This window comes from Macrobrachium rosenbergii, chromosome 10, assembly GCF_040412425.1.
Source record: "Macrobrachium rosenbergii isolate ZJJX-2024 chromosome 10, ASM4041242v1, whole genome shotgun sequence".
Classification (NCBI taxonomy): Eukaryota; Metazoa; Arthropoda; class Malacostraca; order Decapoda; family Palaemonidae; genus Macrobrachium; species Macrobrachium rosenbergii.
This window is the reverse complement of record NC_089750.1, coordinates 75,336,535-75,352,285: the sequence shown is the minus strand read 5'-3', so window position 1 is coordinate 75,352,285 and position 15,751 is coordinate 75,336,535. Positions and strand designations below refer to the sequence as shown.

The following is a 15,751-nucleotide window of genomic DNA, read 5'->3' as shown; positions in this document are numbered from 1 at the left end:
TTTGTTCCTTGAACTAAACGTTTCTCTCCTAAATGCTTCTTTGTGCCTTGAACGGATACTTTTGGTTTTGAGGAACTTCCGGAAAACCGGTGCTAACAGGTACCAGGCACCAGAGCAGGTGTAGCTGACCAGAGTTTAAAGTAGATTTTAACATCAATTTTTCCCTTCGCTACGATTCTTAGTTGGGGCCAAACATTTACCAAAGCTTCACTTTCCAAAATAATGTAAAAACACGAGGGTTGTTGAGAAAAAACTCTCAAAATAATAATAATAATAATATGTTTTGTTAAATATGATGGCAGCCTTGGTTGCATTAATCTTGTAGATTATTCGTTCAAGTCTTCTAATTATCCTTTTTTTTTCTTCAGTAACAGAATTGTGGAAAATGCCAACGTTCATAGTAGGGGTTTTATTTATAAAAATATCAAAAGTCGGAATTTCCATTAACTGCTACTTTTGATATTTTTTATAAATAAAACCCCTACTATGAACCTTGGCATTTTACTCAATTCTGTTACTGAAGAATTAAAACAGGGTAATTAGAGAGTTCAACGAATAATCTACAAGATTAATGCAACCAAGGCTGTCATCACATTTAACAAAACATGTTTGAAAGAGGGCCCATACCTAATAATAATAATAATAATAATAATAATATGCAAAGGAATCTAACTTCAATTTATCTCGAGTGTAACGAAAGAAATGAGAAATAGATATTTTCCATTATACAGTAAAATATCGGCATATTTGAAATTTAACTGCAACATCTAAAACTTGACAAACCAAAAAAGCAAAAGAATCATTTGCCCCAGCAAAATTCGACCTTGGATCTTGGGTTTCTGAGGGACATGCCACTTGACCGCAGTTTCCCAATTTCCCTCAGAACAGTTTCCCAATCAGCCTCTAGCGTTCTTATCACCCAGGGCAGAGTGGCAGAATCAACGGTTACTCTGACAACGGGGAGACCTAAGCATTTATATACTATTGGGATATAGAGCTTAGGCCAAGGGTCAAGCCCTGGGGTTTATGAGGTCATTCAGCGTTGGAAAGGTGTATCAGGAGGAAAACCTCAAAGTAGTTGCACTATGAACCAATTGTTAGGAGGGTGGATGGCAAGAATGAAGAAAGAATATGAATGGAGGTACAGTAAAAGGAACGAGAGGGGTTGCAGCTAGGGGCCTAAGGAAGGCACGCTACAAAGAACCTTAAGTAATGCCTACAGTGCACCGCACGAGGTGCACTGACGGCACTAACCCTCCCCGCGGGGGAAGTTAGTTATTCACTAAAGGGATGAAGGTTTTAAACAACACTGGAACTGACATACATTATTATTATCATTATTATTATTATTATTATTATTATTATTATTATTATTATTATTATTATTATTATTATTATTATTATTATTATTATTGTTGTTGTGTAATAAAAATCCATAGCTATATAGTAAACTACATTACTAAGTAAAATAAACAAGCAAGGACTTTCGAAAGCTCGAACGGTCCACAGATTGTTTTTCACGAGATTGTGAATTTCTTAGCCATTATTATTATTATTATTATTATTATTATTATTATTATTATTATTATTATTATTATTATTATTATTGAACCCTGATCACACGGAAACAAGCCCACGACAGAGGCCACCGACTTGGAATTCAAGCTTCCAAAGAATATCATGGCGTTCACTTGAAAGAAGTAACAGAAGGTATCAGGAAATACAGAAAGAAGAGATCAGTACTTAGAAAAGAAAAATAAACTAATAAATAAATAGATAAAAATGCAAGTAAACTATTAAAATACAAGGAGAACTGTATCAAGCCAGTAATACATTGTATCTCCGCTTGAACTTCTGTAGAAGTTCCAATTAGACCACATCCTCAGTAAGGAGACTGACTGTTTCACAGTCCAACAACGGTGTGAGGAGGAATAAAGGACCTCCGGAACTCTGGAGAAGTTCGACAGCGAGGCAAAACATTTATTCCATATTGGTGGTGTTGTTCAGCGACTCCGGTCGCTCTCGGCAGGAAACGGGGATCAGGGATCGATTGTGAATGTGGGAGATCTGTTGTCAAAATGCAACTTATGAAATGTGATACGACTGACATCTGACAGGCACTTGAAATAATACTGCGACTTTGTGTTTGAAATACGATGTTCTGACTGATTTCCACGTCCTGTTATTAAACTTCTTTTGCCACTTCTTCGTGAGTACATGACCTTGAAGTTTGGTCAATGTCATACTCATCTGAGGTACATAAACAAGTGAATTTCCCAAAAAAAACGTTAATCTAAAAGTATATAATATCAAAAGTATAAATTTGAAAATATGGACAATTACGCTATGCTTCTCTGCGGTCAAGTTTAACTATAGAATATCTTTCAATTGTGCTCACTTAATTTTACTGATATACCAAAAATTACCAAAATGCCATTGGGTACACTGGAAGCTAAACTTGGTGTACGGGGAGGAGGGGAGGTGTAGAAGGGGGGGAGGAGGGGGGTAAGGGAGGAAAGAGGGTACAGACCGTAAAGTCGCAAGTCACGATTTGGAACCTAACATTCCTCCATCATGGTTCTATTGAGCTTTTAAAAGACCTATCTTCAAAACTCGTCAGGTGTTTCAAGATCAGAATTCGGACACGAAAATACAAATAATATGAACATCAGAATAGAACTGAATATAGAATTTAGGCCAAAGACCAAGCACTGGGACCTCTGAGGTCATTCAGAGCTGAAAGGGAAATTGACAGGCTTGAAAGGTGTAACAGGTGGGAAGCCTCGCAGCTGCACTACAAAACAATTCTTAGAGAGGGCGGAGAGGCAGATGGCAGAAAGAGAAAATGAACGGAGGTGCAGTAAAAAGAATGAAAGAGGCCGCAGCTAGGGGTCGGTAATGCCTACAGTGCACCACGCAAAGTGCACTGACGGCACTAACCCCCTAAGGGGAATATGAGCATTAAACACAACAAGGACACAATAAACGTGTGACTCTCTACTGTGTGCATGCTGAACCTAGGGCTATTCAACTTGCATACCAGGCGCGAGGCCAGTTCTCAAGTATGCATACTGGACCGGTGACAGTTTACTGTGTGCACATCCAACCTGAGGCAGTTTTACACTACAGGTTCTGAACCTGTAGTAGGTCTACAGTTCACTTATCAAACCTGGGGCAGCACCCATATTTTGGTAGTTCTGATTACACAGCCTGGACAGCTTCACAGCAAGCTTACTGACCCTGGGTAGTTCTACAGAATGCACACTGGACCTGAGGCACTACTCCAGTCTGTATAAAGAACCTGGGGCAGTTCTGTAACAATTGTATTGAACCTAGGGCCACTGTACAATTTATGTACAGAACATAGGGCCATTGTAAAGTCTGTTACAGAATCTGGGGCCATTGTACAGTTGATGTAGAGAACATGGGACAGTTCTACAGTTTGTGTACCAAACCTGGGGCAATTCTGTAGCACACATATTGAAACCTGTGCAAATCTGCAGTGTATGCAGTGAACCTGGGGCATGCATATGGAACCTGGCAAGGTTCTTCAGCTCATGCACCAAATTCAGGGTAGTTCTAAAGTATGAGTACATAACCTGGGCCAGTTCTACAGTTTGCAAAGCAATCTAGGGCTTTTCTACAACACATAAACTGTACCTTCTGTAGTTCTGCAGTGTGCATACTGAACAGGGCAGAGTTTTACAGACCATGCACTGAATCTGGAAGCAGTTCTACAGTGTGCATCCAACCTGAAACAGTTCTTCAGTGTGGGCAGTTCTGCCTTATGCATCTACAACCTCAGACGGACAGAAAAAACTGAACACAATATTCTAAACAGTTAAAAGCTGTTTCTTTCCAAGGTGACTCAGTAGTTGCAAAATCTTACTCAATGCATAAAAAAAAGTGACCAGAATGAATTACATGACGACATAGATTAAAAAAAAACACTAAGCAGAAATGCTAGCCTGTTACCCCGAAGTGGCCAACGCACAGATAAATCACCCTAACTCTGTGGCCATGCAAGGGCTACCACATCCAGAACAAGTGCAACTAAAGAAAGCAAACTAAACCCTTGCAGCAACCCTGACTAAGGATTAAGTAGAGAAGACAGAATAAATAAACGTACATACAGTATTACAATAACCTACTCACTGAAAAACTTAAAAATTAATTCTTACTGTTCATGTAACTCAGCGTATATCTTTATTTTAAACAACATTTAGGCCTATTCGACTTTACTGATCAAATATCACAGAACAGTTTCCTCATCATTCAATCACACTAGTTGCTTTTGTTTTTCTTTCCATATTCTAAAAATAAAATGGTTAAACAGACAGCACAATGAAGAATGTTTCTGATAGCACTTTGCGAACATGTCACGGCAAGTGTTCAAACCTCACTGCATTATTCAGGATAAGGTACTGAGTACTGAACCCCTCAGACTGGACAAAGTAAGGAAAATAGTTTCTTTGAAAGGAAAGACCAACATTTGAAGGGGCACAAGCCAGAAGCTCCCACTAACACAATAGTTTACTCCGTGCAAGAAAAAATAAACTGGCTTCGTACCTTGTAGCCTGGAGGATTGCAAGATCAAAGAAGCCTCTCATCTTTGGTGAGGGATTACAGAGAAATCAGCAACACTCGACAAGGTGCAGACAGTCTGAGGAGCTGAGGCTGCAAAGAAAACTGAACAGGTTCCTATCTCAATGGGCACTATTAGGCAATGGGGCAAAAAACATGTCTTGCAATAGAAAAGTACAGAGATAGGAGTCATTAAATGAGTGGGCAGTTCACTCTCCAGTTAGACAACTCTACAAATCTATACAAAAGAGCAGGAGACAGGAGTCATTAAAATAAGTGGGCAGTTCACTCTCCAGTTGGACAAATCTACGGATTTTTAGTGATAGTGCGCAGCTTATGGTTTGTGTGTAATGTCAAGGCAGGGATTTCACTTTTGTCAGATTATTACGAGCTAGGGGAGCTGGAGAAGGTACTCACTAGCTTGTCAGCTTAGTTTTCAAGAAGGCTTGCAGAGGATTCACACCCCCTTACAAAGCCAAGAGTCATAAAAGCAGCAGAATGTGGTTTTTTTTATTTTTTACGAGGGTTAGTGGCATTCAACAAGTCTAATGTTTGATAATCTTTTATAACTCGAAAATACCCAGTCCACCCAGCTGTAATTGGAGCAAATAAAGGAATCGAAACCCTCCTCTATCAAGTCCCAAAGCCTAGCAGCTAGGCTACGCATGTCTGTACGAGACTAGGCCTAATCGTTCCCAACGGCATCTGAGGGTACATTTGGATGCAAGATGAATAAGCTGGTGAAATACTACCCCCAAGGGTGAACAGATTTACCTTTTATCTCTCTCCTATACACTTGAGAACGCCCAAAGTCCTAGTGTCCCTGAAGAATCTGACAGGACAGTGTCACTGTCCTTCATCCCAACCGCTGGGTCCTTCACGTGCATAAAAGGAAAAGATAAAAAAGTCTAACTCCATGGATACGAAGCGCTTCGTGACAGCAACAGTTCATGACTGTAAATCGTAGATACCTTTCGTGAAGATTCATCTCTCTCTCTCTCTCTCTCTCTCTCTCTCTCTCTCGTTTTTTTTCCTCCCAATCGATTCCTGCCCGTAATTACAGCCGAGTCTAACGCGTGGGAGAGACACGGAGCAAGACCGGTCTGCTAGCAATCTACCACGTTTCCGCAACATTATTTATATATATATATATATCCACAGTCCGCGCTCTCTCTCTCGCTTACACATCGCGAAAGACTGATGTCAGTGGTCACGCAATTATCCAACAACACATGAATGTACTCAGGATTAACAAATATACATAAATAACAAAGAGAGGAAAGATGGAAAGCAGAGATCGTTTGTGCACGTTTATGGTAAAAAATCTACCCCGATCCATTAAGCTAGCTCTAGCTAGCTTCGGACCAACGGCCAACAGCTAGCTTGTCACCGCCTTAAACCCCCAACTTATCCCTCCTTCCTCCCTCCGTCCTCACTCTCTCTCTCTCTCCTACCTCATCTCCCCCACCCCCAAACGCAATGGACCTGCTACCACACCGTCTTTTTCACAGCACGCAATTGTCTGCCGTCTGTTCGTCTATCTGTCTGTCAGACTGTCCCAACCCGTACAGCCTCGTTCTCCACGGAATTGATAAAAATGATAGATAGAGAGTCCAAGATGAGATTCATCATAAAACACAGAAAATAACTAACCTAACTCCCTCCCTTTTCACCAGAGATGCCGCACGTGTGATGGAAATGCGTGCTGGGAAAAGAAGCCTAGTGCTGGTTAGTCAATTCAGAAAGAAAGAGATTAGCTTGCCATTCTATATATATATATACAGCATATGATTTTTACCACTGGGAAAGGACGATAGATTACTGAAGAGTTCACAAGCTAGGAGCAGTATGGATTTAGACCAGGAAAACGGTGTTGAGAATCCAGGAATTTCTTCATGAAACACCTGTGTATGTGTTTATATATACATATATATAAATATATATATACAGTATATATAAATATATATAAATCACAATTCTTCCACCGGGGAAAAAAAAAAACGATAGATTACGCAAGAGTTCATCGGTTGGGAGAAGCGTGATTTAGAAAAGGGATCTTCTCATGAAACAGCTGTTTGGCCTGAATTCTTAAAAATGGAAAAAAACAAAAACAAAAAAACTGTATGAGATAATTATACAAATTATGTGACAAATTCACTGACCAGAGAGAGAGAGAGAGAGAGAGAGAATGATGAGGACATAATGTACTGTGCTGTGGGAAGTACCTTTCATAACAGTACTCTTATGACAATGTTAACACTTGTGTAAGAATTACGTGGAACAATAAATTTCCCAAAGAGAATCTGGTTTAAGTGGTTTGCGTACTGGCTGGTTCTATCGGACAATGACGAGGAGGTTTGCCCGTGAACAAAGTTCATTAGCAGATGAACAAAGGAACTGCAGAGATGAACTAAATGGTCTGAAAGCAATTGTGAGGGAAAACAAATTACAATATCATGAACATAAGTGTAGATGCTAAGAGTGGAATGGCGATTTCATATAAGCATTATTATTATTATTATGATTATTATTATTATTATTATTATTATTATTATTATTATTATTATTATTATTATTATTATTATTCAGAAGATAAACCCCTATTCATGTGGGACAAACCCACCAAAGGGGTCACTGACTTGAAATTCACGCTTTCAAATAACACTATGGCGTTCGTTTGAAAGAAGCTACAGAAGATATTAGGAATTACAGAAAGAAGAGATCAGTTACTAAAAAAAAAAAAGATAAATTAACAAATCAAAAAATAAATGGATAAAAATGTAAATAAATTATTAAAGAACAAAGTGAATTGTTTTATGGTAGCAATGCACTGCATCTTCGCTTGAACTTCTGAGGTTCTAACTGCACAATAACTGCAGACCAAATTAGGCTATAGCAAGAATGGCAGCTGCAGATCTGCAAAAACTTGTGGATTTGATATGCCTAAGGAAGTTAATACAGTTACAACATGCTGCAGTTCCAAAGCAATGAAGAATCTGATCAAGAGGCAAAAAATGTGCAGAAAGTGAAAAATTTCTTTACTGTGAAAATTCATCAGTGTGAAAATTCTTCAGCGTGAAAATTCATCAGCATGAGAATTCAGCAGTGTGAAAATTCCTCAGGGCAAAAATTCAATAATGTGAAAATCATCCATGTAAAAATTCTTCAGCATGTAAATTCATCAGTGTGAAAATTCTTCAGCATAAAAATTCATCATTGTAAACATTCGTGTGAAAATTCTTCAGTGTGGAAATTCTTCAGTGTGGAAATTCTTCAGCGTGAAAATTCTTCAGTGTAATAAAAATTCTTCAGTATGAAAATTCTTTAGTGTGCTTATAGAAAAACGCAAGGACTTGGGGGTTAGACCAAGAATTAGATATGCAGTTCCCAAATAATCAAGGCTCTCTTTCGGACGCAAAGAGGGGCCTTTGAATGTGCAGAAAGTGAAAAAAATTCTTCAGTGTACACAGAGAGTAATAAATGACTCCATTTGTTTAACAGAACCCACCCTATGAATGGAAATGGCTGCTTGACAGCCGTACTTACACATTATGCCTAGACATGATAAAACATCCACACAAAATCTTCCCAACTTGGGCTGACTTGAACACACACACAAACACTGAGGTGAAAGAACCACAAGGTCAAGAAAAGGTTATTGGACGTATCCCCTGGAAAGTAAGTAACTCCGCTTCTGCAAATCCTTGTGTGATATTGATTTAAACCAACGCACGCACATGGAAACGCACACGACGCGCACGCACACACACACTTTGTATATAACCCTGGTACAAGAACCCCCAATGCTTGTCTGTTAGTTTATGATGCTTCAGCTGTTCAACTGAGGACGCAGTCCATTACCACCCCTACAGCAGTTCACACAATCCACCTTGTATCTTGATAACCTATTTATACTTTTATCTATTTATGTATTCATTTATTAATCCACCTTTCATTCCCCTTTTCTAATAAATTACCTATTCTTTCTGTATTTCCTATCATCGTCTGTAACCTCTTTCAAATGAGCACCAGATTCTCTGGAAACTTGAATTCCAAGTCGATGGCCCCTGTGGGATTGTTCCATACGAACAGGGGTTTACCTTCTAAATAATAATAAATAACAATCTTTTTTTCTTTCTAAATAAATGCCCACCGGCGCCCAAGAGGGTTATAGGGCCATGGTATGGGGCAACCAAACGAGATTATCCGAGCAAGGATGACTATAAGGAATGATGGACGCCTGCGCACTGATGACTCATATGAAACGCGGCTTTAACACAATGCGTCGAAAGCACGAAAGGCTTTGTTTGTATAGCTGTCAGTTAAAGCGTGTACACACACACACACACACACACACACACACACACACACACACACACACACACACACAAGGCGCCGAAAGCTTCCAACTTAAATTGCCAAGGTCATAGAGTAAGTTAAGGTTGAATTTTTCCATTTCTGTAAAATCCGCTTTTATTTATCTTCTGTTAATAACCTACGAATTAATATTTTATTAACTTATTAATACGAGCTATTACCTCTATGGGGAATGTATACACTCATTACGCGATATACATTCTTTCAGCAAGGCAATATTTCTTAATGTGTACCTAAATTTTTTGTAACTGTGTGTCTACAAGATATTGTCCACTGGACAAAACTCCGCCATCGTCTCTCTCTCTCTCTCTCTCTCTCTCTCTCTCTCTCTCTCTCTCTCTCTCTCTCTCTGACACACATCTGGCCCTTGTATGAGGTACCTTAGACCAAGCTTTCAGACGGTACGCACCGTCCAAAGAGTCAGGACAGAAAGAGCCCAAAAACCAAACACCAGTTCATTCACTCTTCATCGATCTGCAAGTTCGCTTACTTTTTCACCTCCCGTCAGGTTGGACGTACCGAGTCCAAGGGTCCACACATGAGGATTCTTATTCCCCTTTAAAGCGTTATCCGAGTTGACCAGGGGAGGGGAGGGGAGGGGGGTAGGGGGAAGGGTTCGTGCTGGTATAAGGCTACTGCTGTTTGTTGAATTTACTTCTACCGTTATTTCAATTAGGCTAATCTAGTTTATGTATATGTCTGCCTATGTATGTATGTATGTATGTATGTATGTATGTATGTATATATATATATATATATATATATATATATATATATATATATATATATATATATATGTGTGTGTGTGTGTGTGTGTGTGTGTGTGTGTGCATATTTAAAAATTATATACATAGGCCTACATATATAGTTAATAAATTATCTATAGGCCTATACATATATATACATATACAGTATATATAAATAATTAATATACATAATACATACATACAGAATCAAAATTATTCCTACATAATTCATCAGGCATTATTGTTCTAATAATCATTTTGCTACAGCCGATGTGACTCGCTGGCCTCAAATTGAGACGCAGGTGTTACGACAGAACCGTTTAGAACCCACAAGCACTCGATACCATCAGGACCAGTGAACAACAACCAACTTATGGGTTGTGAGTTGTTATTGCGTCTGTTGTAACAGTGGCTGTAACAAAGGTTCTTCCGCTGACAAGCGTAGGTTCGAATCCCAAAAGGCGCGAGGAAGAGGGTTTTCTTCAACGTCCCACAGTTCGATTTGAAGGTTGGTAGTCTTGAGAGTATAAAGAAATAAGTAAATAAATGAATAAATAAATAAATAAATATATCTTCAGATGCATAAATATATAAATAAACTAATTTATACATTTATTCATTACTACAGTGTCAGGAAATCGTGAAGAATGCCTTATAGGCCTAATGAAAGCACAAGTACCTGGTGTTGGTATGTGACCAGAAGATGCGTTATCTCTCTCTCTCTCTCTCTCTCTCTCTCTCTCTCTCTCTCTCTCTCTCTCTCTCTCTCTCTCGAGCAGTAGGACGCTTCATTTTAGACGTGTTGCCATAACTACAAACTCCGTGGAGGGTACGGTAACACCGCAGTGACATCTAACTTTCTTAAAACTTCCGCCCGGCGAAACTTAGCAACCGCATGAGACTATCAATAACAGCTCAGCCACCACCCCGCCCCCACCCTTACTGAACCTCCTCCTCCTCCTCCTCCTGCCAGAGGTTTTTAAGGGTCCGAAGGTGAGAGTGGTGATGGAGCCACGTCCCTGTCTTGCGGGAGGAACAGTGGTTTCCCCCCTTGTGGGATCTAGGACGATCTAGGACGTGTCCCAGAAGGCCTCAGTCGCGGTGGGCTTCCAAGATGACGTCAAGAAGTCAACTCGTCTCATGGGTCTACTTTCGGGTTTCCCGCCCATTACAATACTCGACTGAGAGTGAGTCTACAGTGACAACTTAATTCAGAATCTCTTTTCCTTACAGATTCGTCAGCGACAAAAAAATCGTTTTTTGTTATAAAACTCAAAATCAAAATTCTTTCCTTCTAAAACTTCCTATTTATATAAAAAACTAACTTCTTGTCATTCTGATTACAAATTAATTTCCCTATAAAATTCGTCTATTAAAAATATGCCTTTAAACGTCCCAGACGAACAGAATAAGCCAGATAGGCGTCTGCATATAGACCCATGCATCATGAATTTCTCCCCGTAATCGAGTCACGTGTACAAAGAGAATAAATTAAAATATTTATATCCTCAGCCAAATTAACTTCCCTTCAATTCAAAGCGCTGAAGCAATTAATTCTCACGTGATCCTTGAAGCTGAAGGCCTCGCCCTGGGTGAGCGATCAGTGTGTAAACACTTGCCAGTAAAATTCGTCCCAAGTCAACCAGTACCTTCTCATTTCAGAAGCATATCGTTGTTCAGAATCATCATCTGATACTGAATCTTATTTTGAATATTCTCAAGCAACACTTTTCATCATACTGACTTTTCTTGCCTGTTTTTTTTTTTTATGGAAGGTTAAGCAACTAGATTCTTGTAAAACCAACTGGATTCTCAGAAAACTAAGACCCTCGCTAGGGATCAAACTAAGAAGAAGAAGAAGATAATCTTCTCCTGTACTCTGTCCATCTTCATTGCATATCATCTGCCTTATTATCCATTCCGAGCAAGCAAGATCCTCTACTCTCTCAGCTCATCTAAATTCACGCAGCAAATGTCAACCCCCATCTTTTGTAGACCTGACTTCCCTTTCAGCTTTGGTCTTCACTCGATTCCTTTAATTAAACAGAACTGTCTTTCTTTATCTATCAAATACGTTTCTAGGTCGGCTGACTGGCCCTGTTAAGTGGATACTGGGTCTTTTGCACCTGTTCTACTTTCCCATTCAAGGTATTTGTAATTGATGACTCAAGGCTGCTATTTCAGACCTCCAGTTTGCTTTCTGTTTTCTCACTGAGTGTCTTGTATTACTGAAGTGACTGTTGCTAATATTAACACCCACAATCTCTTTGTGAAAGGGGCCAATGTGCCCATTTTCTGGGAATCCTTCTTGAGATGTCAACTTGATCCTTTAGAAATTGCCTTTTCAAATCTCCAGGCAATATCCTGTGGCCAAAGTTTTCTCATAAAGTTTGAACATGTTTTACTGAGTGAGCGGTAGCGTGAAATCAGGTTGTCTAATCTGGACCTGAATTCATGCCCAGAGTATCCATAAGTTGCTTTAGCAAGCCAAAACACAGCAGTTTCTCTTGTCAGGTTCCCATTTTTGCTTCTTGAGAATAGCCATGTTGTCAACACTGTATTTCGACACACAGTCCTCCTGCAACTCTGAAGAAGGATTATCCGTCTGCCAAGATTTGGTTCTCAAAGTGTCTCAGTAACTCAGGATGCTGTGGAGGTTGCATAACCTTGAACTGCCTGGTTAGGTTCTCTGAGCATATCAGTTCAGGATGCTACAAAGGTTGCCTAATCTAGAACTGCTAGGTTTGTTTCTCAAAACATCTCTGTTCTTGGGGACACAGCAGAGGTTGCCTATATAGGGTCTTCCAGATTTGGTCCTCAAAAGTGCCTCAGTAACCCAGGATACTGCAGAGACTGCCCAACCAGGAACTGCACGGTTTGATTCTCAAAGCATCTCAGTAACTGGGAACACTGCAGAGGTTGCCTAACGAGGAACTGCCAGATTTGGTTCTCAAAGTGTCTCGGTAACTCAAGATATTGTGGAAGTTGCCTAACCAGAAACTGCAAGGTATTGAGGACATTGCTTAGGTTGCCTAACCAGGAACTGCCAGGTTTGATTCTCAAAGCATTTCAGTAACTACTGTAGGTACACTGCAGAGGTTGCTTACCCAGGAACTTCGAAAGTTGGTTCTCAAAGTATCTCAGTAACCGGGTACACTGCCGAGGCTGCCTAATCTGAACTGCTAGGTTTGGTTCTCAGCGTCTCAGTAACTGCAGATACTGCATAGGTTCGTAAAAATTCCCAAACACCTTTTTTACGGCCCAGTCTTACTTTGCTCGGCGCCGGAATGAAGAAACGGCTCCCTGGGTCTTGCTGGAGCCAATCCTACCCAGGAACTGCCAAGTTTGGTTCTCAAAGGATTTCACAGACTGGGGACACCGCAGAGGTTGTCCAACCTAAACTGCCAGGTTTGGTCTTCAGTGTCTCAGTAACTCAGGATACCGTGAGGGTTGCAAAACCAGGAACTGCAAGGTTTGGTTCCCAAAGCATGTCAATGATTCATGATGCTGTGGAGTTTGCCTATCCTGGTACTGCCAGGTTTAGGTTTTCTGAGCATGTTCAGGATGCCACAGAGGTTGCTCAATCTGGGACCACCAGTATGAGTCTCGAAACCGTTTATCCAGAAGTTGAATCGAGTAAGTTGCATTTTTTTTTGTCAGACTCATTATGTTTCTTCATAGCAGCTATGTCATTGTTCACATTCATAGTCAGAATATTATCTGTCACAATCCTAGTACTTTATTCAAAATCAGACACAGTATTGCCTATCACAGTCCTAGTATTCACAATCATACACAGTATTACCTATCACAATCCTAGTACTCCCAATCAGGCCCAGTATTTGCTATAAAAATTAAAATCTTTTCGAAGTCACAGAGGTGGCCCAATCACATCCCCTTGTACGACTCCCACGATGGGAAGGGCGAGCCAATATTGTCAAGGACTTCTCCATGAAGAAGAGTCCGTGCTGGCATAAGGTCACACAAATCACAAACAAAAAGGAGCTATCGGTCTAGCCTCGTGTCAAAGTGGACTGTACCTATTGCGTGGGAAATAAAAAAAAATTAAAAAAATAAAACTTCTGCACACATAAAACAAAAGAACATCTGCGGTACATATTTTGTACAAAGATTCAGTGTAATCATTACACTTTTTTATTGTCTTATGTAATAACTCGCAAGAAATATGCTCCCATTTTTTTTTTACTGGTGAGGCAACGAACAAAAGTACTTGTTTTGACAGGAAAAAATGAGCAAGGTTGATTCTTTAAATCAACAAAGGCATTATTACATTATTACAATGACCATGATGACGATGATTACGATGAAGTGAAACAGGAAAAAGGTTTAATGGTGACGGTGTGGTGTAGACAAGTTCATGGAGCACAGAAACAAATCTTAGAATCTAAACAAAGAAAAAAAGTTCCTTAATCAAAGCATTACAACATACACCACCCCCAACACAATGCAGCCAGTAAGGAAGATGACGGTGAAAGTGAAGAGATATAAAAAATATATATACTAAATAAATTCAAGTGAAAACTGGGGAGTGTAAAGTTTTTCCCTGGTCCAAAGTGGCACCGATGATCGGTACACTATTATTTCCTCTATCCCTTACCAGAATGGCCGGCAGAATAATCTCCGAGATTTCATGTCCGCTGCTTCGTTCGTAGATCACGCCGCGAAAGAAACCGCTTCACTTAAAAGACTAAATAGACCACTGCAGATATCTCGGCCTTCCTTCGGGATACTGAAGGAAAAAGTAAACTGGCTTCGTTCCCTATAGCCTACAAAGGCTTCCCAGTTCTACTGACTTAGGCTGATACAGCAGCAGCAGCTGTTATCGGTCTCTCTCTCTCTCTCTCTCTCTCTCTCTCTCTCTCTCTCTCTCTCTCTCTCTCTAACCAGTCATGCTGGAACACCTGGCTAACGACTTCACACCTGTGTGGAGTCCGTCATTCCCTCCTCAATGGATAGACAACAGCATTGTCCAGTGCCTTAGAATAGCGACTACGTCAAGACAAGAGAGAAAAGAAGCAGCAGTAACCACATACAAGCACAAAATGAGACTTAATAGGCCTAATCTTCATTTTCGTTCCTACTACTTTTTTTTATCCTTCATCGTGGGTCACTGTAGCAGCACTGGTACTGTTTTAAAAAGAAAGATATCTGTTATGATCATACCTCTTAACCACCGGAAGTCACAACTGTTCCCCCAACATGTTTGTTTAGAATCAGCCTACACTTGAATCCAAACAGGTAACTGGCTGTCAGAGCTTAGAATAAAATAATACGCCCCCTTGAAAACACGTAATCGCAGAAAAAAAAACCCACGCTCAAATAACTGATATAGTGCAAAAACACAAAATGGCCATTTAGACCGAGAAACAATTTAGCTGAACAAAGGAAAGAGGAAAATGCACAGTCAACTTCCAAATCGTGAACACCTGAATAATTACAATAAGGTCTACGATTACGATACACGCTTTTCCATTTCTACTGCAGATTGCTGTTTCACACGATAATTGGGTAGGAAATTTTAATGTTTTTGAGTTTTTACAGTTGTGCCATTTTCACCTGTATCAACGAATTTTTTTTTTTACCTTTAGCAGTGAATTTTCATCATCCCCTTCCTTTGTTCACTTCGCCATATATCCAAAGGGATAGGTTTTTCATTGGAGGTCTTCTAGAAAGAAAAAAAAACTAACAAATCAGAACAAAAATAGGTCTAAGTCCACACGGAATTTCTTTAAGTATTCCTGCCAACAAGTAAAGCAACAAGCAAAATGGATCAAACACAAACAAACTCACTCATTTGAAGCACAACGATTACACGTGCATGTCAAGATCTGCGGTAATGACGCAGTCAAACGTCCCCAGACTAGACTAATAATTACGCGCCCAGTCCTCACCATCTTTATTTTAACTATTCGTCTTCAGATCACTCAGACAAGCCCCGTTATCACAATCAGTCACCATTAACTTGCTACGAAGAATGATCTCATTATCACCATCGCTGCCTTCATTATCTATCTAATAAGTAA

At 39.8% G+C, this 15,751-nt stretch overlaps 1 protein-coding gene across 5 annotated transcripts in view; it reads right to left on the bottom strand.

The window, feature by feature from the left end:
* Nucleotides 1-15,751, bottom strand: part of LOC136842908 (platelet binding protein GspB-like) — a 50,871-nt gene that overhangs the window by 32,088 nt on the left and 3,032 nt on the right. For 2 of the 5 annotated variants that reach the window (XM_067110858.1, XM_067110861.1), the window contains exon 2: nt 4,570-4,677. The exons of 2 other annotated variants lie outside the window; for them this stretch is intronic. The gene's annotated coding sequence lies outside the window, so the exon portion shown is untranslated. Of the gene's footprint in view, nt 1-4,569; nt 4,678-14,325; nt 14,547-15,751 lie in introns of those variants that run through there. One more of the 5 variants, XM_067110859.1, reaches the window with a different exon arrangement.